The 26700-nt window shown below is 38.7% G+C and overlaps 1 pseudogene; it reads right to left on the minus strand.

Moving 5' to 3' along the window:
- The window catches only part of LOC127683772 (polyadenylate-binding protein 1-like), a 181432-nt pseudogene extending 155975 nt beyond the window's left edge, over nt 1–25457 (minus strand).
- Nucleotides 25458–26700: the final 1243 nt, after the last annotated feature.

Consider the following 26700-nt stretch of genomic DNA (forward strand, 5'->3'; position numbering starts at 1 on the left):
TGGTTGGGTGGGGGTGTGGTGTGGTGGGAACATCCTATTGGAGACAGGCATTGGGGAAGAGGTATGGGATTTTAAAAGGATTAACTGGGTAGGGGGAATAAAATCTGGAGTGTAAATAAATAAATAAAATGTGAAATTGAAACATGGATTCTTTAGTATCAGACACACTAATATTTGATTGGTTAAATAGTTAACTGTTTCAAACAAGTTTACAGTGTCTCAAGTATATAAAACTGAGTTTCTAGAACTGAAATTTATCCATGTATCACTCCTTGTTTTGTTTTAATCATAGCCTATTTTAAGCCTGACAGAATAATTTGGAATTACATAATATTATATATTTATCATTTTAAAGTATGATAGGATAAACATAATTTTTCATCTAAAAAGAAAAAAAAATCTGACCAAAGCTCAACCCTACACAAAGAACTCTACAGAACTAAGAAATGCAAAGAGTAAGAGAAATAGTCTGCTGCAGGGAAAAGAGCAATCATTTGTTGTCTACTAACAAACAGGCAACCCTGAAAACATACACATAAGAAGCATATGGATTGAATATGCTATATTTACACATATATGTATAAATATATACATATATGAATGTAATGTCAATAAAAATATGCCATGAATTTGAAAATAGAACATCAATGCTATATGAGATTATGAGATATGTTGAGATTATGAAATATGAAGGGAGAAATTAAAATCTCAAAAATGAAATATTAAAAAAATGAATAAAATGAGTATGGACAGTAGACATTCAATGATCCTTGCATGGTTATAATGTACAGTTAAATATATTTATAGGCAAATTTATAGCAAATCCAAATACAAACTTCCAACTCTAGTTTGCTTCTCATACTCACATTGGAAAATACAAAAAAAAAAAGAAATAATAGAAATAATTAAAATTAAATCGAGATCTTTGGGATCAAAATTTAATTGAAATGCACATCAGTGAGTAAGGCTTAGGTCACTTGCTTACTAGATCAGGATGCAGAAGTGAGGTGACTCACTCAAGGCCTGTGACAAGCAGCCTTGTAAATGAGTGTAAACCTTGATAATAGCAATAACATTAACAACAGCAATAAACAGGATACAGTTTTGAGAGGCTGTTGCTTACATAGTATGGACTATAAATGTGTAGTGGAATAAGTGTCCATTTCAGATGGCAATATTCTCATTCTCAAATTGAAAACAATAAGCCTCCTCATATATGCTTTCTTAAGCAGACATGCAAGAACAGGAAGAAATAAATTTGAACATTATGATAGAAGACACATGATCATCCTGAAACTGCATAAGCATGACTTAACTGCCATTCTAACATGAAAACAAACTGCATATATTTATTTTTAATAATCTTGCAGTTTAAGCATTAATTAATGATTTATTCATGTTTATTTATGTGCATTTCTATTTTTTTTCTGAATATATATTTGTGTGAAGGTATCAGATCCCCTGAATCTGCATTACATACATGTATAATAATGCTAACTGAGTTATTCTTTACTTTCAAATGTCTTTGCTTTAGATCTTGAGACAGCATATGTGAGGTGGATTATGTTTTTTTTTTCAATTTGAGGATGAGAATACTGACAGGCATGTAAGCAGTCATGTAAGTGCTAAAAATTGAATTTGGGTTCTGTCCCTTGGCATGTGTACTTATGGACAGTTTAATATGAAACTTATGGACAGTTTCATATAATATATTTTGATCATATTCTTTTCCAACCTCTTACCTCTTCCCTGATCCCCAAAATTTCATGTCCTTTTTTCTCTTGAAAAAAAAATACAAACATACAGACCCCAGAGTCCATTTGATGTTGGTCAATGTCCTAGAAAAATATAATACCAATCTTGGCTTTCTAAACCATCCTTTATCATTTAGCTCCTAGATAAAAGACAAATACAACCTTTATATTTACAATGAAGCATAATCAGCACAAGAGATGGGCAGATAGATATCTTGTATGCTATCATATCTATTTCCCTGGAATAATCCCATTACATAATTTGCCATGTTTCATCTAGGCTTCTCCTAACTCCAGTTAGCCAACTCATATGGCCATTATTTAGGACTCACCCAACTTCTGCTGGTTTTCTCCTCCCTCTACCTTTTTCTCCCACTCCTGGTTTTCCTTTGATCCCAACCTCAGGAACTCTAAATCTCAACTATGTCTCTTCTTTCCAGTTGTTGACTATTGCCATCTTCACTTACCAATCAGAAATAACTTGTGGGAAAGATCACACAGTGTCACTTGGGTCTACATGAGGACTCTCATCTCTAGGGCAAGTAGGCTTTGGGTACCTATAGTTAACATTACAATACATAGCAACACACATAAAGCAGATGTTAAGCAAATGAATCTTTATTTATGGTGATGATGTCATGTATTCAGAGAACATTGTTACCTTGGAGCAAAACAATTGGAATGAAAAAGAAAGATCCCATGCTCAGTACAGATCAGGAATTTACTTTTCTAACATGTACTGTTCTACCCAGGTGTAGCTCAGCAGTAGTTCAGAAGGATGATATGTATATTGGGATAGAGAAAGAACTGTAAACAATAACCAACAAAAATTAAATAATCAAATGGAGAGAAACAACCTCAGTGTTGTAGCATGCCTATCACTTTCATTTTGATTATATTATAATCCAAAGCAGGTAGCAAAGGGGAAGTGAGTACGGAGGGTGTTCTGCTAGTATCAAGGCTCATGTCTGGATAGACCACACTAGGCCAAAGCAGATCCATGTGGCAGAAGTTTATTGTGGGAGAGAAGGGCAAAGGTGGGAGCAAAGAGGCATGGGGGAATGAGAGAGAGAGAGAGAGAGAGAGAGAGAGAGAGAGAGAGAGAGAGAGAGAGAGAGAGAGAGAGAGAGAGAGAGGAGGTGTCTGCCTTTTATTTGGATAGTGATCTAGTCACTCACAGGTAAGGTTGGGAGTTGAGCCAAGTGGATTCTGGGAATGTATAGTGATTGTCATGGCCACAGATTTGCAGGTCTCTGTCGCCTTTTTGTGATGTCACTGGATTCAGAGCAGATCTGCTGCATGGGTTCTTGATACTAACATACCTCCCGTTTTCTTCTATAAAGAGAAGAAATAAGGGGAGGGATAAGCTGATGGTGAAATCGAAATAAGGATATCATGTCTCTTAAACTGCTTCCTGTTGTCTAGGGACATCATCAATTTTGGGGTGTAGCTGATTTTCACCATCAGAATCCACTTGGTAAACATTCACAGCAGGTTCCTCTGTGGACAAGGCTCCTCTGTGGACAGTGGCTGGTAATCCTGTAACAGGAACTAATTAATAGTTTGGTTAGAAGTTATTATATTTGTCATGGACGGAATGTAGAAACAAGATTAATGAGGAAGGGAGTGAATAATACCAGGAAGATGACTAGGAGAGACGTTACAAACAGGAGTATCTACTTCCATATAGGGTTTTCGAAAATCACAGAATTGGAGGTCTCATATTCCTAAAATTCTGTATGTATGATTGTAGCTCCTGAATCTTATTTCTCATTATACTTGATAGGCTGACATAGAAACATCATTTTTCTTCTAGGAACAGGAAAAGACTGCCTTCTTGGCTGTCAGGACATCTAGCCATCATCAGTTCTGAAGCACCACAGCAGCCAAAGAATCAATCTGTTTCTGGATAGTAACCACAGTTTCAGACATTTTTTTTTTGAAAACTGCTTTCAAACTTGGAAGTGAACTCATTATTTTGGGTCTTGGAAGTAGTTATCTCTGAAATTCCAGTACCAACATTTAGGGCTTTTCCTGCAGCAGCTAGGAGTGGCACAATCTGAATTGCCCTCTTATGTTGGGCAGCTCTCAAATCTACAGCCAGGATTGGCAGGGACTTATTTCACTGGATTACTCCTAGTTCAGGGAAAATAAATACCAACATGCAAACTCTGGACAAGCTGGCTGGTAGGTGATGATATACCCGAGTGCCACAAATAATTGATGTGTTTTGTACTGCAGGTCACTGTATCAATGATTGTGGTCCTATTGCAATCTAGGGACCATAGCATTCCTACAGAATGTTTCCCTGGAGGTATTAAAAACAGTCCACACCAAAAAGAGGGATATAGGCAAGGTATGGAGCCATAGCAACATCCGAGTCAGAGCAGCTGACAAAAGACGAGGTAAAGTTCCTGAGCAGTATCACTGCCAGAGGCTGTAAATGGTAATTGTGACTTAGTTCCAGGGGGTACACATAGCCAGAAGTCTTTAAGGCTCCCAGGTCTGGTGACATTAAGGAGTTGGTATGCTGAGGTCAAGATCTGAACCAAAAGGGAAAATGACATGTTAATGCCATTTATGAGGCGTGACATCAGAGAGGTAAGGACATCAGAGGTATGTTTAATTATTTCTCCTACATTTCCATTATCTAGAGGTTGGAAAATTGAGACATATTTTCTTTGGATGTGGATGTTACTTATTGGGGGTTGGAGTTGATTTTTATGGTAGAGCTTACCCTAAGACTCCTGTCTTCCACCTGGGATCAGATAGGTCTTATATCTAGAAAAAAAGTGTCTTGCAATGTTGATAGAAGAAATGACTGGTCCCTGATCCTGGCATATATATCTGACAAGACCAATATAGGTAGCCTCCATATTAGTCTGGCTATTTTTTACAATAATCATTTGTCTGGTCAAAGAAAAAGCAAATATAGAGACTATAATAGTTAGATGGATTAATAGATACAGCAATGACAGCAATTTGGATCAGTTTCTGACATCTAGCTAAGGATCAGTTTCTTGACTCTATTTTGAAATACTGTTTGATATCTGTGGGGGAACTTTCAGATATTAGAGCTACACTGGATGGAATTGAACAAGAGGAAGAGGATGAAAAACCCATCCAGTGAGGTCAAGCTTGGCTGTTGAAGTGGATTCTAATTTTTTTGCATTTGGGACAAGGTGGGTAGTCTCTGGAGCTTAACAGAGTAGGTTCCTAGTAGATTCCAGTAACTGGATGACAATAGGAGAATGATGTTTAGAAACAGAGAGGTTCTGGAGATCCAAGATTTGGATGTCCACCTGAGAAGCTGGTAAAGGAAACAACATATTAGTGTTAGTAGGTTGACAGGCTAGAAGAAGGAGCAAAGGAACTGCTAGCAAGCTTGGGTTCAGGCAAGTGGGGGGAGCAAGGGAAATAGAGGCTCTAAATTTAGCTAAAAGATCCTTTTCCAATAAGGAAACAGGACAAGTCAGCACTACCAAAAAGGAATGGGTGAGGAATATACCCCTAAAAATACAACTAAGTGGTATGATCTGATGAAGAAGATACGTTTGTCCTCCTACACTGACAATAGGAAAGCTGAAAGGTGAAGTGGTTCGCGAAAACTCAATCAGGACCAAGTAAGTGGCCCCAGTATCCAAGAGTAAGAAGATGGATTGCACACATTCCATGATAGCCACCTGAGGCTCCCTGTTAGAGATAGGTATGGTCATGTTAAGAGAACTCCAGCCCCTTTAGTCATCTTTAGCAAAGCTTAGGAGGTCAGCTGAAGGGTTACCTGGGAGTGATGCCCCTCTGTTCTGTGTGATGGGAGAGCAATCAACAGTCCAATGTCCCTCCTGATGGGCCCTAGGACATGGTCCTCTTGGCTTGCTGGGGGTAGGGGAAGCCCTCACCCAGTGACCTTGTTGACCACATCCATAGCAGGGGCCTGGTGGTCTCTGAGATTTAGAAGGCCAGGAGTCCAGGGTAATAGCTGGAGCTGGTCATGCAACGTTTGCCAACTTGTGGTATTTTTCTTTCTGGCATTTCTCATCTCTCTCGTGGTATACCTTGTGTGTCAGCATCAAGACAAGCCTGTAGAGTTAGGGGTCCTTTTTCCAAACACCTAACTGTAGCACCAATTGGGTAATGGGGATGCTATTGAACTATTTGTACGTACTCCCAAGAAGAGTTCAAAAATGGGTTACAAATGTATAGCTAGGCCAGATATTCACATGACAGCCTGAATATCTTGGGGCTCACCAAAGTTCTAGACTCATCAGAAAGTGGTTCAAACAAGATCTAGAAATTGTGGAACAACTGCAAGAGCCTGAGGGATTATTTTTTTAATTATAATTTTTTATTTTCTATATTCTTTGTATATATTCCAAATGATTTCCCTTTCCCTGTTCTACCCTCCCCCATACATTCCCTAAGCCCTCTTCCCTCCACCCATTCTCCTATCAACCCCTTCCTACTTCTCTGTCCTGGTACTCCCCTACAAAGCTGGAACAAGTCTTTTCAGGATGAGGGACCTCTTCTTCTTTCTTCTTGGGAGTCATTTGATATGTGAATTGTGACTTGGGTATTCGGAGCTTGTGGGATAATATCCACTTCTCAGTGACTGTATTCCATGTGTGTTCTTTTGTGATTGGGTTACCTCACTTAGGATGATATTTTCCAGATCCAACAATTTCCCTAAGAATTTCATGAATTCATTTTTTTAAATTGCAGAGTAGTATTCCATTGTGTAAATATATCACATTTTCTGTCTGCATTCCTCCATTGAGAGACATCTGGGTTCTTTCCAGCTTCTGGCTATTATAGTTAGGGCTGCTATGACCTTAGTGGAACATGTGCCCTTATTACATGCCAGGGAATCCTCTGGGTATATGGCTAGGTGTGGTTTTGCAGGGTCCTCCAGAAGTGTTATGCCCAGTTTTCTGAGGAACAGCCAGACTGATTTCAATAGTGGTTGTACCAACTTGCATTCCTACCAGCAGTGGAGGAGTGTTCCTCTTTCTCCACATCCTCCCCAACTCCTACTATCTCCTGAGTTTTTCATCTTAGTCATTCTGACTGGTGTAAAGTAGAATCTCAGGGTTGTTTTGATTTTCATTTCCCTAATGACTAATGATGCTGAACATTTCTTAAAATGCTTCTCAGCCATTCAAAGTTCTTCAGGTGAAAATTCTTTGTTTAGCTCTGTGCCCCATTTTTAATAGGGTTATTTGGCTCTCTGGAGTCTAACTTCTTGACAATATATACAACTTCTTTGTATATATTGGATATTAGCCCTACGTCAGATGTCGGATTGGTAAAGATCCTTTCCAAATTTGTTGGTTGTAGTTTTGTCCTTTCGACAGTGTCCATTGCCTTACAGAAACTTTGTAATTTTATGAGGTCCCATTTGTAAATTCTTCATCTAGGAGCATAAGCTATTGATGTTCTATTCAGGAACTTTTCCCCTGTGCCCATGTCCTCAAGAGTCTTCCCCAGATTATTTTCTATTAGTTTCAGTGTGTCTGGTTTTATGTGGAGGTCTTTGATCTATTTGGAATTGAACTTAGTACAAGGAGATAAGAATGGATCAATTTGCATTCTTCTGCCACTTGACCTCCAGTTGAGCCAGCACCATTTATGGAAAAGGCTATCTTTTTTTCACTGGATGGTTTAAGCTCCTTTGTCAAAGATCAATTGACTGTAGGTATGTGGGTTCATTTCTGAGTATTTAATTGTATTCCATTGATCTACCTGCCTGTCACTGTACCAATATCATGCGGTTTTTAATAATATTGCTCTGTAGTACTGCTTGAGGCCTGGGATAATGATTGCCCTGAAAGTTCTTTTACTATTAAGAATAGTTTTAGCTATCCTGGTTCTTTTGTTATTCCAGATGAATTTGAGAATTGCTATCTGTAACTGTATGAAGAACTGAGTTGGGATTTTGATGGGGATTGCATTGAATCTGTAGATTGCTTTTGGCAAGATGGCCATACTTACTATATTAATCCTGCCAACCCACAAGCATGGAAGATTTTTCCATTTTCTGGGGTCTTCTTTGATTTCCTTCTTCAGAGACCTGAAGTTCTTCTCATACAGATCTTTCATTGTTTGGAGTCAGCCCAAGGTACTTTATATTGTTTGTGCTATTTGTCCCTTCCCCCACAGCATTGAGCTGGACTTCTCAGCCCATCCCATCATCAGTGACATACTTGGCTGCCAGCCCCCAGCCTTCCTCAGGTGTTATCTCTGGCCTTTGTTCTGCTGAGAACAATATAGCTGTTTTCACCTTGACAACCAAGGCTGCCTCAGGGCAGTCTCACCTGGAGACCAGCAGAGACCTGTGAGACATGAAGTCCTTTAATCCCAGCAGGCGACCCGCTGAGAAGAGGAGCCAACAAGATCTCGGCCTTCTCCTTGATGTGGGGGGGTGGGGCAGGGTTGTTCTCTAAAGGCTATATATATTGACTAAATATTAATAAAAATCAGTCTTGATTGGCAAATGTCATCCTGACTCATTTCTCTTTCATTGCCTTCCCGTTTATCCCCAGAATCCTCTTCCAGTTCTCCAGTTCACATGTGGCCGCAGGCAGCTACAGCTATTGTGAAGGGTGTCACTTCCCTAATTTCTTCCTCAGACTGCTTTGAATATAGGAAGGCTACTAATTTGATTGAGTTGATTTTATAACCAGCCACTTTGCTGAAGTTGTTTATCACCCATAGGAGTGGTCTAGTAGAGTTTTTTGGGTCACTAAAGTATACTATCATATTATCTGCAACTAGTAATAGTTTGCCTTCTTCCTTTCCAATTTTTATCCTTTTGACCTCCTTATGTTGTATAATTGCTCTAGCTAGAATATCAATTACTATATTAAATGATATGGAGAGAGGGGGCAGCCTTGTCTAGTCCTGATTTTAGTGTGATTGCTTCAAGTTTCTCTCCATTTAGCTTGATGTTGTCTACCAGTGTGCTGTTTATTGCTTTTACTATGTTTAGGTAAGGGACTTGAATTCTTGTTCTTTCCAAGACTTTTAGAATGAAAGGGTGCTGAATTTTTTCAAATGCTTTTTCAGCATCTAATGAAAGACCATGTGATTTTTTTTCTTTGAGTTTATGTAGTGGATCACATTGATGGATTTCCTTATATTGAACCATACCTGCATCCCTGGGAGGAAGCCTACTTGTTCTCTAGCTCCATCCATTTGTCTAAGAATTTCGTGAATTTGTTATTTCTAATGGCTGAATAGTACTCCATTGTGTAAATATACCACAATTTTTGTATCCATTCCTCCATTGAGGGACAACTGGGTTCTTTCTTGCACCAGAAGTGGAGGAGTGTTCCTCTTTCTCCACATCCTTGCCAACATGTGCTGTCTCCTGATTTTTTGATCTTAGTCATTCTGACTGGTGTGAGGTAAATCTTAGGGTTGTTTTGATTTGCATTTCCCTAATGATTAATGATGTTGAACATTTCTTAATGTGCTTCTCAGTTATCCGAAGTTCTTCATGTGAAAATTCTTTGTTTAGCTCTGTACCACACTTTTTAATAGGGTTATTTGGTTCTCTGGGTTCTACCTTCTTGAGTTCTCTGTATATATTAGATAGTAGCTCTCTGTCGGATTTAGGGTTGGTGAAGATCCTTTCCCAATCAGTTGGTTGACATTTTGTCCTTTTGACAGTGTCCTTTGACATACAGAAACTGTAGTTTTATTAGGTCCCATTTGTCAAATCTTGATCTTAGAGTGTAAGGTATTGGTGTTCTGTTCAGGAACTTTCCCCCATGCCCATGTCCTCAAGGGACCCCAGGGCTCTGTCTAACCTCAGGATTCCCTGCAGGTCAGGCACTTCCCTGGCTGAGCTGCCAGAGCCATGATTATGGCTGGTGACCTTGGTCTTCAGGGGGCCTGAGGAATTATGAACCACTTTAGAGAAGGGAAATGTCTCAAGGATCTGTATCTTACCTTGAAGGTCAGCTAGGAGACTGGTCATAAGGATTGTAATATTGAAATACCAACCCCTTAGCCTTCAAAATGCTGGCCAGGCCCTGTCTGGGCATTTAGGTTCCTTCATGCTGACTGGAGAAATACTTTACAATATGCCCACTGTGTTCAAGCCCCCCTCCTCGGTCTGATAATAGGAAATGTGGAACTGTGTGGGTGGTGTGAACTCCTCTGACTGTGAAACCCACATGACAGAGGCTGACTCCATACAATGGACTGGAGGGGCACAGCTCATGTGGTATTAGTGTATGAGTCTCAAAGCAGCAGGTTGAGGTGACCTGCAGCAGGAGTGGAAATCCATGTGGTACAGCAGTAGCAGCATGTGGCAGCAGATGTAGGCAGTGGTGGAAGTGGTGGTAGCTGCAGTCCACATAGCATAGTTACATTTGATCCTTCTCGATTGTGCCAGTTGGCAGAAGCAATGACTACCTGGATTCTACAGATCTCTTGGGTAAAGATTCCCAGGTTTTGGCACTGATGTTGTGTTTGAAGCACAGCTCGCATCTGGACAGTCCACACCAGGCATAATCAATTCCACATGTTAGAGGTTTATTGTGGGTGGTGGAGGGTAAAGGTGTTGACGAAGAGGAGTGTTGGTAGAGAGAGAGAGGACAAAAGGTTCTGCCTTTTATTTGGAGAGTGATGTAGCCACTCACAGGTAAATGCGGGAAGTGAGCCAAGTTGATTGTGGGAAGGTATGGTGGTTATCATGGTGGCAGATGTGTGCATCTCTGTTGCCTATGTGTGATGTCACTGGGTTCAGAGAAAATCTGTTGTACCAGTTCTTGATACTAACAGAGGGGACAATATGAGGGCCCTATTTCACATCATCTTTGAGCTCATATCAGATTCTAGCATTCTACTTTACAGTCTCACATTTCTCTGATGGGTTCAATGAATCACCAAGTGAGATGAAGAACCAGCAGCATGCAAGGCAAAAGTCCTTGGAGAAAGGCAGAAACGCTGTAGGTCACTGCAGCCCATTTCCCAATACAGACTTCAATCTTAGGGCCAATGACAGAGAGGATTGGCAAATATGTCAATTGAAAAGTCTGAAGGAGGAAAAAAATAGAAAAGAAAAAAGTTCAACAGCTAAAAGGAGGGCAATGCTTCTTGTAAATGATGAAATGGGTGTAACTGCAAGTTATTTCAACATTTGGAAGGAGCTAATCATTGTTATCCATTATTCATATTTTCAATTTTTATTTACTTTATCCAGAGTAGTGGCTTTATTTTGTTACCATGAACATCAAATGTTTTTTCTTTACCAACTTTTATTACTCCAGTAATATGTGTTAGCAAATTCTGAACAGATTCTGTAGGAAGAATGATTTACATATAGATTTTTCAAATAATATAAATAATATAAATAAATACATTTTCAAATCACAATGATGCCAACTTCTTTGGACAAAATGGCAAATGATTTCTTTGTGTCTGTTTCTAAAATCCAAACTCCCCTGTGTATATTGCATTTCTCAATATATACTATTAATTTTGGTTTTACAGATGCTGAATAATTCTGATGTAAGTTACATGATTGCCTAGCCCAGTTTGCAAATGATAGATGAAAATAATCAATACAACTGCCTTCTGTCCCTCCTTGCTTCCTTCTATCTTCATTTTCAACCAACAAGTAATATTTTTGTTGTTGTCTTATAAAGAGGAATTAAAATAAACGGTAATGACTTTAAGCTTATGCAAGTAGACACATGACATTTTTATTTTATTTTTTTTGTATTCAATATTAATGGGTACCAAATTTTGAGTTGTTCATTTTCTTTATAATACTAAATGTAACCCCATGTACCTTCCAGAATAGTCAGGAAACTATGTTTCTGCAGTCCAGGTTGATTGCATGTACCTTGAATTCATTTGCATAACCAGAGCATTTGCCTGATTGTGAAACTTCATAGTTCTTATTTCTGTTAAGCCTTCAAAAGCATTTTCATGAAATATAAAGCAGTTTTTTTTTATATTTATGGAATCCAAATTTGCATGTTAATCTTTTTGGTTACTTTTATAAGCTCAGCATCAATACTTACCCTACTTTAGGGGGCATGTAGAGACATACACAGGGTATCAACAACAACAATTGGACTGCCTGTGTCTGCCCACTGGCAGCTGATCACAAAGCATTCCACACTCTGCTTTTCTGCTCTGTTTCCTGCATGGTACACAAATGTCCTTTGCATAATCTGTGTAAGTGTCACATATCTCTCATCTGTGTGCGGATTTCATTCTCTCTAATGATTCTTGGCATAATCCTAAAACATGGATCACTGTTTCTAAGAAGAGCTTGTGATGTGCTATGAGAAGCATATACCTGTAGTAGGTAATTTTTGTTCAGACAGGACATGTAATATTCATTGTCAGGAGAACACATACAACACTAGGTGACATACTGATTGCTTGGTAAACATGTAGTGACTTGTAGGCTTACAGAAACCTAGCCTTGTATTTATTCTCAGAGCAATAGCAAAGTACAGAGTAATTCAGTGTTCTTGCAGACTTGATAAAACCAAACTGTCAGGGGGAATGAAAATTCACAGATTTCAGTGATAATCAGTACATTTCCAACAGCTTGTGCTTAGAGCAAGTATCTTTTTAGGAAACAAGCATTATCATTTTAGTAATAAAATTTTGCCCAAAGAACATATATTTGATTATTTTTGAGCAATAGCTAAGTATATTCCTATCTTTTGATTTGTTTAAAATGAAAAAAAAAAACTCAATGAAATTTTAAAAATAAAAAGGATGTTTGAATTTTAAGAGAAAAAATGAGCAACAAAACATGATAGATACTGATTGTTTTGAAAATAAATTTATACATCAGGAACATATGTATTCAAATGAAATTTCTGATTTTTTCTGTCTTTATAGATAATGAAGACATATTTTGTGTTATCTTTTTATTTTATTCAGGATTTTTTATGTGACCTAGGTTGTGTTTCCACTTATGATTTTTCTACTTTGACCCAACAGTGTCATGTCCAATGGGGATTATTTTTTAAATAATTTTATAGATTTCCATTTTAACATTTTGTTGTAATTTAGTGAGTTTTTAGAAAGAAAAGTGGTGAACTTTAATACATTTTGTATTTTAGGTTGTTGTTTGTTACAAATTGAAACATTCCCTCTTTGGGAAAATAAGGAGGCTCCTAAGAAACAGTCACTTTCTGTTGCTAAGGAGGTGGCTGTAGTCTCAGCTGGCAGTAAAAATGTTAAGCAGCTACAGGGATGTGGCTTGCAGCCTTCATGACTTGTCACCCACCATAGTGTGAGCATTTCCATTTTCCATTTTTTTTTACATTTATTAATTTCTGTATCTCTGTGTTGTGATACGTACACAAGCACATGCAGGTGTGCACACGTGCCACAGTATACATGTTCAGATAACAGAACAAGTCCTGCCACCATCTGGTTTCTGGAGATGAAACTTGGGTCATAAGACTTGACAGCAAGTGTCAATACCTATGGAGTTAGCTCTCTAGACCTGGTGTGACCATTTCAATGATGCTACTGTCCTTAAGTCACCTATCCTTCAGTGGGTAACCAAAATAGGTTAAGTTGGATGATTCAGTTAGATTTGGGTGGAGTTATTTCCTTGGTCTGACATAGATACACTATTTGGCGTTGACAGTTGTTCATATCTGACAAGAATGAGATAATCACATTAACAAACATAAGCAGTCATCACATTTGGAGAAATTATATAAGCACTTAATTTATTTGGGCACGTAGAAATCTCAAGAAATGTATACTTACTTGAAATTTTAATAGTTTATCATATAGTGATTTCCCTAAGCCTTCTCCATCTTTACAAAATACTGTTTTATAGTGTTTGTGAAGTTGTGCCTCTCTAGATTATTCTGTATTATTGCTGTGACATGGATGTCCCCATTTTATTTGCAGCATTTGACTACCTTTGGGTGCTAATAAAAAGGCAAGATGACTTGACATCTCATTGTGCATATACCTGTCTGACACCACCATGAGGCACACACTAATAAAAGCTTAATTATTACAAAGTAAAGTGGTGTTCAATGTAAACTAAACAAATTAAATGCAAACTACATGAATACATAGGCTATATATAAGACTATGTACAATAATACGTAACTAACAAAGGTACAATGTTATCTGTAAATTATATTGTTGAAATGTCCTTAAACTGTGATAAAGACAGCTCCATGGTTCCATCAGCTAAACACTCATTGTGTGTTTCAAGAAACAGAGAGGAAGATTTTTCCTAAGGATTCAGCTCATCTAGGTTCCTACTGTTGACTCCAACTTTTCAAGATTTATTTATTTTATGAAAATCAGGGCACAGTAGCTTCCTACAGATACACCAGAAGGGGGCATCAAATCCCATTACAGATGGTTATGTGGCTGCAGGGAATTGAACTCAGGACCTCTGAAAAAGTCAGAGGTCTTAAGCACTGAAACATCTTTCTAGCCCAACTTGAACATTTTTTAATATAATATAATCGTATATATGATAAACCCTGAAACATAGGAGATAGTTGCAACACAGCAGAGAGAAATTCTATAATTCTGTGTTCCTCCTAAGTTTTTAAATATAGTTTTATTTATTTAAAATGCAGGTATCATTTTATGGACTAAATGTGCCATGTGTCTTTTAATTCTTTTATTAGATGTATTCTTTATTTACATTTCAAATGATTTTCCTTTTCCTGGCTCTCTCCAGCAGACCCAAAAGCCCTCTTTACTAGAAGCTTGGAATACCCAAGATACAATTCACATATCAAATGATGTCCAAAAAGAAGGAAGGAGAGGTCTGGTTCAGGAAAGATTCAGTGCAGCAGTGTAGGGGAATACCAGAACAGGAAAGTGAGAAGGAGGGGATAGGGAAAAGGGGGGAGGGAAGAGGGCTTATGGGACTTGTGGGGAAGGGGGAATCAAGGAAAGGGGAAATCATTTGAAATGTAATAAAAGTATATATCGATTTTTTAAAAAACGAAAGAACAGGAATTCAAGGCCCATACCTAAACCTAGTAAAAGCATTATACAGCAAATCAGTAGCCAACATCAATCTAAATGAAGAGAAACTTGAAGCAATCCCATGAAAATCAGGGACTAGACAAGGCTAGACACGACTGCCCCCTCTCTCTATCCATATTTACTCAATATAGTACTTGTAGATCTAGCTAGAGCAATTACACAACAAAAGGAGGTCAAAGGAATACAGATTGGAAAAGAAGAAGTCAAATTATCACTATTTGCAGATGATATGATAGTATATTTAATTGCCCGAAAAAACTTCACTAGAGAACTGCTATTGCTGCTAAACAACTCCAGCAAAGTGGCCAGATATAAAATTAACTCAAACAAATCAAGAGCTTTCCTGTACTCAAAGGATAAACAAGCTGAGAAAGAAATTAGGAAAATGACACCCTTCACAATAGCCACAAACAATATAAAGTATCTTGGTGTGACTCTAACCAAACAAGTGAAAATCTGTATGATAGGAATTTCAAGTCTATGAAGAAAGAAACAGAAGAAGTCCTCAGAAAATGGAAAAATCTTCCATGCTCATGGATTGGCAGGAATAATATAGTTAAAATTTTGCCATCCTGCCAAAAGCAAGATACAGATTCATCTCAATTCCCATTAAAATCCCAACATCATAGAGTTAGATAGAGCAATTCTCAAATTCATCTGGAATAACAAAAAACCCAGGATAGCTGAAACTATTCTCAACAGTAAAAGAACTTCTTGGGGAATCAGTATCCCAGACCTCAAGAAAAAGTACAGAGCAATAGTGTTAAAAACAGCATGGTTTTGGTATAGTCACAGGCAGGTGGATCAATGGAATAGGATTGAAGACCCAGAAATGAACCCACACACCTATGGTCACTTGATCTTCCACAAAGGAGCTGAAACCATTCAGTGGATAAAAAGATAGCCTTTTCAAGAAATGGTGCTGGTTCAATTGGAGGTCACTTTGCAGAAGAATGCAAATTGATCCATTCTTATCTCCTTGTACTAAGCTCAACTCCATGTGGATCAAGGACCTCCACATAAAGCCAGACACACTGAAACTAATAGAAAAGAAACTGAGGAAGACCCTTGAGGACATGGGCGCAAGGGGAAAAGTTTCTGAACAGAACAGCAATAGCTTTTGCTCTAAGATCAAGAATTGACAAATGGGACCTCATAAAATTACAAAGCTTCTGGAATCCAAAGGATACTGTCAATTGGACAAAACGGCAAACAACAAATTGAGAAAAGATCTTCACCAACCCTACATCGGACAGAGGGGTAATATCTAATATATACAAATAACTCAAGAAATTAGACCCAAGAAAACCAAATAACCCTATTAAAAATGGGGTACAGAGCTAAACAGAATTTTCACCTGAAGAACTTCGAATGGCTGAGAAAAGCACCTTAAGAAATGTTCAACATCAATTAGTCATTAGGGAAATGCAAATCAAAACAATTGTGAGCAGAGATTTCACCTCACACCAGTCAGAATGGCTAAGGTTAAAAACTCAGGAGACTGCAGGTGCTGGCAAGGATGTGGAGAAAGAGGAACACTCCTCCACTGCTGGTGGGATTGCAAGCGGGTTCAACCACTATGGAAATCAGTATGATGGTTCCTCAGAAAAACTGGGCAGGACACTTCCAGAGGACCCTGCAATACCACTTCTGGGCATATACCCAGAGGATTCTCCAGCATGTAATAAGGACATATGCTCTACTATTTTCATAGCAGCCCTAGTTATAATAGCCTGTTCTTTTCAAGAACTTTAACATGAAAGGATGCAGATTTTTTCAAACGCTTTTTCAGTATCTAATGAAAATGAGCATTTTTTTTCTTTGAGTTTGTTTATGTAGTGGATTATATTGATGGATTTCCATATACTGAACCATCCCTGCATTCTTGGAACGAAGACTACTTCATCATGGTGAAAGCTCGTTTTTGATGTGTTGTTGGGTTTCGTTGGCAAGAATTTTATTGTGTATATTTGCATCAATGTTCATAAGGGAAATTGTTCTAAACTTCTCTAACTTTGCTGGTCCTTTGGGTGATTTAGGCATAAGTGGAACTGTGGCGTCAATGAAAGAATTAAGTAGTGCTCCTTCTATTTCTACTTTGTGGAATAGTTTGAAGAGTATTGGTGTTAGGTCTCCTTTGAAGGTTTTATAGAATGCTGCCCTAAAACCATCTGGTCCTGTGCTTTTTTTTTGTTGTTTGTTTGTTTTTTGTTTTTGTTTTTGTTTTTTTTTGTTTTGTTTTGTTTTGTTTGTTTGTTTTTTGTTTTTTTTTGTTTTTTTGTTTTTTTTGTTTTTTTGGTTTTTTGTTTTTTTGTTTTTTGTTTTGTTTTTTTGTTTGGGAGACAATGATCACTTCTATTTCTTTAGGAGTTATGGGACAGTTTAGATGTTCTATTTGATACTGATTAAACTTTGATAGTATCTGTCTAGGAAATTGTCCATTTCATCTAGATTTTCCAGTTGTATTTAGTAACAGTTTTTGTAGTTAGATCTGTTGATTTTTTTAATTTCCTCAGTTTCTGCTCTTATTTCTCCATTTTCATTTCTGATTTTGTTAATTTGGAAACTGTCTCTGTGCCTTCTGGCTAGTCTGGCTAAAGGTTTATCTATTTTGTTGACTTTCTCAAAGAATCAACTCCTGGTTTTGTTGACACTTTGTATAGTTCTTTTTGTTTCTACTTAGTTGATTTCAGCCCTGAGTTTGACGATTTCTTGCTGTCTACTAATCTTGGCTGTATTAGATTCTTTTTGTTCTAAAGCTTTCAGGTGTGCTGTTAAGCTGCTAATGTATGCTCTCCCCAGCTTCTTTTTGGAGGCACTCAGAGGTATGAGTTTTCCTTTTATTGTGTCCCATACATTTGGTATGTTGTGCCTTCATTTTTATTAAATTCTAAAATGGCCTGATTTCTTTCCTTGTTTCTTTTTTGACCAAGGTTTCATTGAGTAGAACATTGTTCAACTTCCGTATGTATGTGGGCTTTCTGTTGTTTTTGTTGCTATTGAAGACCACTCTTACTCCATAGTGATCTGATAGGAGGCATGGGATTTGTTTGATTTTCTTCTATTTATTGAGATCTTTTCTATGACAGAATATGTGGTCAGTTTTGGAGAACATACCATGACATACTGAGAAGGTATATTCTTTTCATTTAGGATGAAATGTTTTATAGATATGTATTAAATCCATTTGGTTCAAAACTTCTTTTAGTTTCAATGTGTCTCTGTTTAGTTTGTGTGTCCCTGATCTATCTATTGAGGAGAGTGGGGTGTTGAAGTCACCCACAATTATTGTGTGGGGGTGTGATTTGTGTTTTAAACGTTACTAAAGTTTCTTTTATGAATGGAGGTGCCCTTGTATTTGGAGCATAGATGTTCACAATTGAGATCTCTTCTTTGTAGATTTTTCCTTTCATGACTATAAAGTGTTCTTCTGTGTCTTTTTTTGATGATGTTTGGCTGAAAGTGTATTTTATTGGATCTTAGAATGGTTATTCCAGCTTGTTTCCTAGTACGATTTGCATAGAGAACTGTTTTCCAGCCTTTTACTCAAAGTCAGTGTTTGCCTTTGACACTGATATGTTTCCTGTGTGCAGCAAAATGTTGGGTCCTGTTTATGTATCCAGTCTGTTAGTCAACGTCTTTTTATTGGGGAATTGGGACCATTGATGTTAAGAGATATTAAGGAATAGTGATTGTTGCTTCATGCTATTTTTAATGTAATTTTTATGTTTGTGTGGTTATCTTCTTTTGGGTTTGTTGAAAGAAGATTAATTTCTTGCTTTTTCTAGTGCATAGTTTCCCTCCTTTTGTTGGTGTTTTCCATTCATTACCCTTTGAAGGGCTGGATTTATGGAAATATACTGTAAAAATTGTTTTTTTTCATGGAATACCTTAGTGTCTCCATCCATGGTAATTGAGGGATTTGTTTTATATAGCAGTCTGGGTTGGCATTTGTGTTCCCTTAGGGTCTGCATGACATTTGCCCAGGCTCTTCTGGCTTTCATAATCTCTGGTGAGATGTCTGGTGTAATTTTGTTAGGTCTGCCTTTACATGTTACTTGATCGTTTTCCCTTACTGCTTTTAATATTCTGTCTTTGTTTAGTACATTTGGTCTTTTAATTATTATGTGATGAGGGAAATTTCTTTTCTTGTCAAATTTATTTGGAGTTCTGTATGCTTTTTGTATGTTCATGGGCATCTCTTTTTTAGTTTAGGGAAGTTTTCTTCTATAATTTTGTTGAAGACATATACTGGCTCATTGAAATGGAAATCCTCACATTTTCTACATCTATAATCCTTAGGATTGGTCTTCTCGTTTTGTCTTGGATGTTTTGTCTCATTTCCTGAATGTTTTGTGTCAGGAGCTTTTTGCATTTTTCTCCTCTTTTCTTTCTTTCTTTTTTTTTTTTTTTTTTTTTTTTTGACTGTTGCATCAATGCTTTCTTTGGTATCTTCTTCATCTGAGATTCTCTCTTCTTTCTCTTGTATTCTGTTGTTGATGTTTGGATCCATGACTCCTGACTTCTTTTCTAGGTTTCTTTTATGTCCAGAGTTGTTTCCCTGTGTGATTTCTTTATTGATTCTACCTCCATTTTAGGATCCTGGATGGTTTTGTTCAATTCCTTCACCTGTTTCGTTGTGTTTTCCTTTAGTTCTTCAAGGGCTTCTTCCTGTTTACTTGTTTTTCCTGTATTTCCTAAAGGGAGTTATGTATGTCCTTCTTGAAGCCCTCCATCAACATCATAAGCTGTGACTTAAAATCCAAATCTTGTTTTTCTGGTGTGTTGGGATATCCAGGACTTGCTGTTATGGGAGAATTGGGTTCAGATGGTGCCATATTGCCTCGATTTCTGCTAGTAACATTCCTACATTTGCCTTTTGCCATATAGTTATCTCTTGTGCTAGTTGGTCCTGCTCTCACTGGCTGATGCTTATTCCTCCTGTGCGTCTGCAAGCCTATCTTATCACCCCTGGGTACCTGTGTTTTCCATGGCACAAATTGCTGTGAGGCTGCTGATCTCCTGGGTGTAGGTGGGGCCCTGACAGACTGAGTCCCAAGTGATCTTAAGCTTGCATGTTCTCTGTGTTCATGACTGCAGCAGCCCCCTCATTTGCAAGAGTGGAGATAATGGCCTCACCTCTAATAGTGGGACTCAATGCAGAGCAGTTATCCCCTAGTTGACTAGGTGCACAGATGGTTGTGGAGGCACTGCCCAGCTCCTGGATGCAGTTGTAGCCCCTGCGGGCTATGTCCCAAGTGTTCTCTGCATATCTGGCTGGACCTGTCTGCTCAGTCACAGGAGCAAAGATTGTGGCGCCTCACCTCTAAGTGTGGGACTCCCTCTAACAGCAGGACTTCCTGCAGGGGAGATGTCCACTGTCAGGTTTGGTGCACAGACACCAGGTGCTGCCCAGCTCCTGGGTGCAGGTGGAACCATGGGGAACTGTGTCCCAAGTGAGCTTCTACCAGGGTTATCTTTGTGCAGCTGGCTGGACCTGTATGCCAAGTCACAGAAGCAAAGATGCCCAACTTGAACATTTTAAAAAGCATCTGTCTGTACATCTATTGATTAGTATAGACCTGGCTCTCCACTTCATCTCCATGCACCTGCCTTCTGTCTTATTCCTTGGCTTTGATGGTACTGAAACTGAACTTAATCCCAAGACTTAAATAGATGCAGTGCCTTCAGTAGCTGTCTAACTGAGTTTGTAAATGTCCAGTATCATCTGTAGTGACTTCCTTTTTATTTCCTGATATCTATTCTCTCTCACTGCCTCCACTAAGTCCTCTTAGAACTCTTTAAGTCTTTAAATAGTATTGCCTCTTTAAAACTTCGGTAGCTATATTGTAACAGACCCATATAATGACTAGATGACTCACTGTGTGATAGTAACATGTGATCTGAGAGATGGCCCTAATGATTTAAATCAGAAAAAAGAAACAGGTGTTTGTCGTGTCCACCTACCAAGGGTATATGGAACTACTAGATAAATAGCGACCAACAAATTTAGGCTATGCTTTGAGTTTGATATTCCATAGGACTTAACATTATGGAAAGACAGAGATGTATATCTATATTTTTGTCATGTTGCACTTGTGTTTGTCAATACTGAATGTCAAAAACCCTAAAGTATGTAAAAAGAAAAAAATCATAGAATAAAAATCTGTATTGACATTTATAGTCATATTCTAGAGAAACCATTTTCTTAAAGGCACTAGTCTATGTATCTCTTAAGGTATCAGATGATTTCCAGGCCATTTAAAAATCAAATTTCAGTATCTATAAAGTCTACTTTTCTTTTTATTTATTTTTTCTCATATAATAAATCCTGACCACAGCCTCTCTTGTTTTTCCTTCTCCAAGTCTCACCTTTCCTAGCACCTTCTTTCTCCCCTAAATCCACTACTTTTCTGCGTCCTTGCATAAAAGAGCAGGGTTCCCAGGGATATTAATTGAATATAACATAGCATGAGTCAATAAGCCTAGGCACAAACTCTCATATCAAGGCAGAATGAAGCAACCCAGAAGGAGAAAAATGGTTGTTCAGACAGGCGAAAAATGCCAGGGATCCCTCCACTCCTACTATTATCATTTCAAAACAAAAATAACAATTAAAAAAAAAACAACTCAAGCTGAACAATCATAGCATTGTATAGAGGGGCCTAGCATAGACACATGTATGCTCTGTGATTGTCCGTTCAGCCTCTGTGAGCCCTTATGAGGCCTGCTTATGTTGATAATATGGGCTGTGTTCTCCTGGTATTCTTGACTCCTCTGTATCCTATAATCTTTCCAATCCCTCTTCTGCCGGTAATTTAGTCCAGACAGAAGTTAGACAAGTATGAGAGGTCTAAGATAAAGAGGAAGGTCACATGGATCTCCCTGAGAAAGGGGAAAAAAAAGATTTTGTGGGTAGACTAGGAGTGCATGGGGATGAGACCAGAGGGAACAGGTAGAGGAGGAGGGATGGTCAAAGAGAAAGAGTACAGGGAGAAACAATTGGGATAGGTGAGGATTTAGGAAGGAGTGTGGACAACTAGTGCTGTGGAAACTTACTGGAATCTATTAAGGTGATCCCAGAAAAGATTCCTAGTAACAGAGGATATAGACGCTGAATTGGCCATCTTCTGTAACTATGTTAGATTTCCACTGGTGGGACAGGGATGCCAACTGCCAACACAGCCACAAAATCTTGTCTCCACAACCTGTCCTGCCTGCAGGTTGTGATGGGACAATGGTGCCCTAGAGCTTGTCGGAGTGGCTATGAAATGAGTGTTTTAACATGAGGCCCTAGCACAAAGTGAGAGCCCATGACAGACACTATATGTATATATATAGTGATATATATATATATATAGTGATACTCTCAAGCATTTGTTGTTCTCCTAGTTGATTCTTTTTGCATGTATTCATGTGATTTTAATACACATTATGTTATGTTAAGAATAATCTTAGGCTTATATACCATCATCTCAAACATTTCAAGAACAAGAAACCATTGCCTCCCCTTCTGATCTGCACCTCCACTGGGTCAGATCAGCATGTCTGCTACTCTCAACACCTCACAATCTGCTGGTCTCCTAGAAGAACTTCTGCTCCAAAGACACTCAGGCCACTTAAATCAGAGATAACCAGATGGTAAGAGGCAATTACAAAATCATAAGCAACAGAAGCCAATATACTGTGCTACTGTCAGAACCCAGTTCTCCCATCACCATCAAACAGGGGAAAGGATTGTAAAAAGCAGTGTAAGGCCAAAAGTAGAAGTATAAACAATAAAGAAATTACAAATAGAGGCAACATTAGAAATGGAAAAACTAGGAAAGGGACCAGGAACTAGAGATGCAGGCATCACCAACAGAATTCAAGAGATAGAAGAGAATATCTCAGGAAAAGAAGATACCACAGAAGATACTGAACAAACTGTCAAAGAAAATACAAAGTACAAAATGCTCAAAATGCAAAACATCCAGGAAATACAAAACACAATGAAAATAGCAAATCTAAGAATAATATAAGTAGAATAGGTTGAAGATTGCCAGATCAAAGGACAAGAAAATATCTTCAACAAAATTATAGAAGAAAATGTCTACAATCTAAAGAAAGGGTTGGCCATAAATATTCCAGAAGTCTACAGAACACTAAATAGATTAGGTGAGAAAAGAAAATCCTGTCACATAATAATCAAAACCCTAAATGCACAGAATAAAGTAAGAATATTAAAAGGTGTAAGAGGAAATGGTTAAGTAACATATAAAGACTGACCTGTCCAGCAGGTCCAGTTATTCAGGGTCCTGAAGAGGTGCTACCTGAGGGTCAAAAGGGGGAAGAAAGAAGGAGACCAGGCAGGGTTCAATTGTTGAGGTCTAGTTTAATGCAGCAACGTTTACAGTTTTTATAGTTTTCAGAGGAGGAACTTGGCTCATAACAAGGGGAGGGGGCAGATATTTCTGGAAGTTTCAGCAGGAAAAGATAAATGTCATCTGGTGGGAACATCTGGTGTTTGTGAAAGCTGGAGCATTCTGCGGTTTCTCTCGGAACTTTCTTTAACTGGAAGTTCGTGGGAGAGGCTCTAGTTTGCTCGTCTCATGGCCCTTTGGCAGCCATTTTAGTCTGAGATACAAGCATATTTTTAGGATGGCTCTCCACATTTCCCCCTTTCCTTTTATTTTGGAAGACATATCGGCCAGGGGTAATATACCTAGGCAGGGGGCTAGGAGAGTAGGTGTGTAGCCATCTCTGTCTTAGGATCGACCTCCCTACCCTCAGCCTTACCCGTCATAGAGTTACCTTGTCACCCTCAAGGCCCCATATCTTAGGTTGGTCAGAGGGAGGAGGAAGTTGCCTGTCCTTAAGATGGCTACATAGGGCCTGCTTTTTCTTCCCCAAGAAGATAGCCTAGGGGTGATAGGTTGGAGGCCTAGAAACTTGTTATTTTAGAAGTTTAGTAAAGTCGAGCCTCTCCGGGGCCAGTACCAAGGCGGTCTCTGAAGGATCGTGTCTTTCTTCCACGTCCATTGCTCCTCCAATCTCTATTTAGTGGTACTGTATGGAGACAGAACTCCTGGGCAAGGTTGAATCTATTTGTGATTTAATGAAGTGGGTTAATCATTGAAAAGCCCAGGGACCAAAGGAGATTAACAGCAATAACCCTAAGAAGGGTCCTAGAATAGAAAGTAGTAGGGTGGAAAGCCACAGGGATGTGGAGAACCAATTTTTATACCAAGACTCCTGTTGTTCTTGTTCTCTTTTGCGTTTCTCTAAACTTTCCTTTACTCTCCTCAGACTGCCATCTACCAGTCCTGTCTTATCCACATAAACACAGCATTCTTCCCTTAAGACTGCACAAAGTCCTCCCTGTTGTAGGAAGAGCAGATCAAGTCCTCTCCTATTTTGCAATACTACTTCTGATAAGGAGGCGACAGAATCTTTTAAATTGGCTAAACCATCTCTGAGTTTGGCCAGGTCCTTATCAATGGCAGAACTAAGTAAATAATATTGTTGTCGATTCTGTTGAGAGGTAACAAGGGAGGCAATGCCTGTGCCCATTCCGGCTGCCCCTAATCCTAGAATGACAGCAAGGGTGATAGCTGATATAGGTTCTCTCTTCTCCCTATGGGGCATATCAGTGTTCTCATCCCAGAAGTTTAAAGGTCTTCTGGCTCATGAATGTTAAGTCTTGGAAGTAATTGTACCAGCACACAATAATCATGACGCTGTATAAATTCAGATATTATAATATAGGTAGTCAATCCTGAGGAACATGCCAAATAGGTATGATTTGGGCTAGCAACTACTCATAATGATTGTCAATAGTTATGGTATGGTTGCAGTAACACCCTCATAGAATGGAAGAGAGGCCGAAAAACATATCCAGCATTCTACATATTTAGATGAATTAGTCTCCTGTTTCTTAAGGAGCAAAGCAGAGGCAGATGCATTAAGGATGGGAAGAGTTACCCGAATGACGGCATGAAGCCCTGAGGGATGGTAGGTTGGAACAAGGTAGTCAAGGAAGAATTATGTGGAGCCTGTGTGGTTGATGAATCCTCGGATCGTGGGACTCCCTTGGGTGATGAGGGGGCAAAATTGTGTAATTGATGATTAGGTCTTAGGGAAGCTCGATGTGTATTGGGGATGTTCTTTGTTAGTTTGATCATGAATATAAGGCCGGGATCATAATTATCTTTATATAAACAAAGTCCCCAATTAGGGGGGTGTGATGTGATCCAATCAAATTTCTCAGCATTTTGAGTAAATGTTATGTTTATGAGGTTGCACCAACCATTTGATGGTTGATTTATATCACAAGATGAAACATCAGTGGAATAAGTGCCATTGTTTTTTTACAGTTATAAGATCCCAGGAGGAGGAGAGTTTCCCATAAGCCTCTCCTGTGGTTTCACAACACCAGTTGGCACAAAAGAAGTCGCTTTCAAATTGACATTTGTAATTAAAATACCGATCCTGGTGATGGCCAGGGCATACATAGAATCCTTCAGGGCGTCCATTTTGGGAATATAGTTGGTCCTTTAGTGCAGCCTTTCTGGGTTTGTTATTCCTTTTACCCTCTCCATTGAAGGCCGCACCAGAAGTTTCTACAGCCGTTGTTTGGGGCCAAAAGAAGCCTGGTGTTCCCCAGTAGGGGTCAGCACCCAGGGCCAATTTGCATATGTCCACAATCATCGGGTCCCATTTAGAGGAGGTCCTACATTGGACCTGCTGAAGACTGTATCTCCAGCTTGATTTATAATGGTCCATGTGTACTTGAAGACCTGATAGGGGTTCAAATGGGGCTCACCATTCCGGGTGTCATTATTAACAGGAAAAGAAGATGTCCCATGGTCCAGCGACCGGTCATCGTTCTAAAACAGAAAACATAGATTTTTTTTCTCAGGAGCCACCCTGGAATTCGTGATAAGGCTTTATCAATCTTTCAGGGAGCCATCTGCCTCCCTCTTCTTACAATTATAAATAAAGGCAGACACTTTTCCCCAGATGATAACAGGGTCTGGCCCCTGCCATTTCCCAGATAGGGGGTCGTTCCAAAGGGCTTGGGCATAATCCATATTTGTTGTGGGATGCCATAGGTGGTCAGCAGCGGAGCACCCTTGTTTATCTAGAGTTAAGAAATTTAAAACAAACAAGGCATGGGTTAATAGGAGCTTAGCATTGCCTTTAAAGGAATAAAGGGTTTCCTGAGCGGTGAGCTTTAAAAGGGTATTTTTAAGCATTTGATTGGCACGTTCAACAATTCCTTGACGCTGGGCATTGAAAGGGATGCCTGTAATATGTTTTATCTGTAGTTGAGAACAAAATTGCATAAATTTTTGACTGGTATAACCAGGGCCATTGTCTGTCTTAAGTATTTTGGCTTGGCCCATGACAGAGAAGGTAAATAACATGTGAGAAATAACATTTTTTTGACCTCTCCCGGCTGTGCAGAGGCACATAAAAATCCACTAAACATATAAACAGTCACATGCACAAGTTTAAGTTTTCCAAAAGAGGGAACATGAGTAACATCCATTTGCCAAAGTTCTCTGGGGGTGAGGACCCTGGAAATAACTCCCAGATGTGGCTCAGGGAGCAATGTTAGACAATTTTTACAACTTTTTACAATTTGTCTAGTGTGTTCTTGAGTTATTTTATATTTAAGTCTTAATGTTTGAGCATTTAGGTGATGAAGGGAATGAGCCATCTGAGCTTCTCAAAATGAATAGGTGAGGAAGGCCAATACTACTAATGAGCCAAATCGTTCCCCTTAGAGGGCCAGGTAGGTTCATATTGGCCCTTATGTGTCCTACAAAGAATGGGCTCGTTCGAGCCCTTATATGCTGTTGTATCTCAAAAAATAACTAGAAGGCTGGTGACAAAGGATGTATAATGGGGACAACTTCAAGAACTTGGAGGGCTTTGGCTACATAAT

The sequence above is a fragment of the Apodemus sylvaticus genome, chromosome 4 (genome assembly GCF_947179515.1).
Source record: "Apodemus sylvaticus chromosome 4, mApoSyl1.1, whole genome shotgun sequence".
In the NCBI taxonomy this organism is placed as follows: Eukaryota; Metazoa; Chordata; class Mammalia; order Rodentia; family Muridae; genus Apodemus; species Apodemus sylvaticus.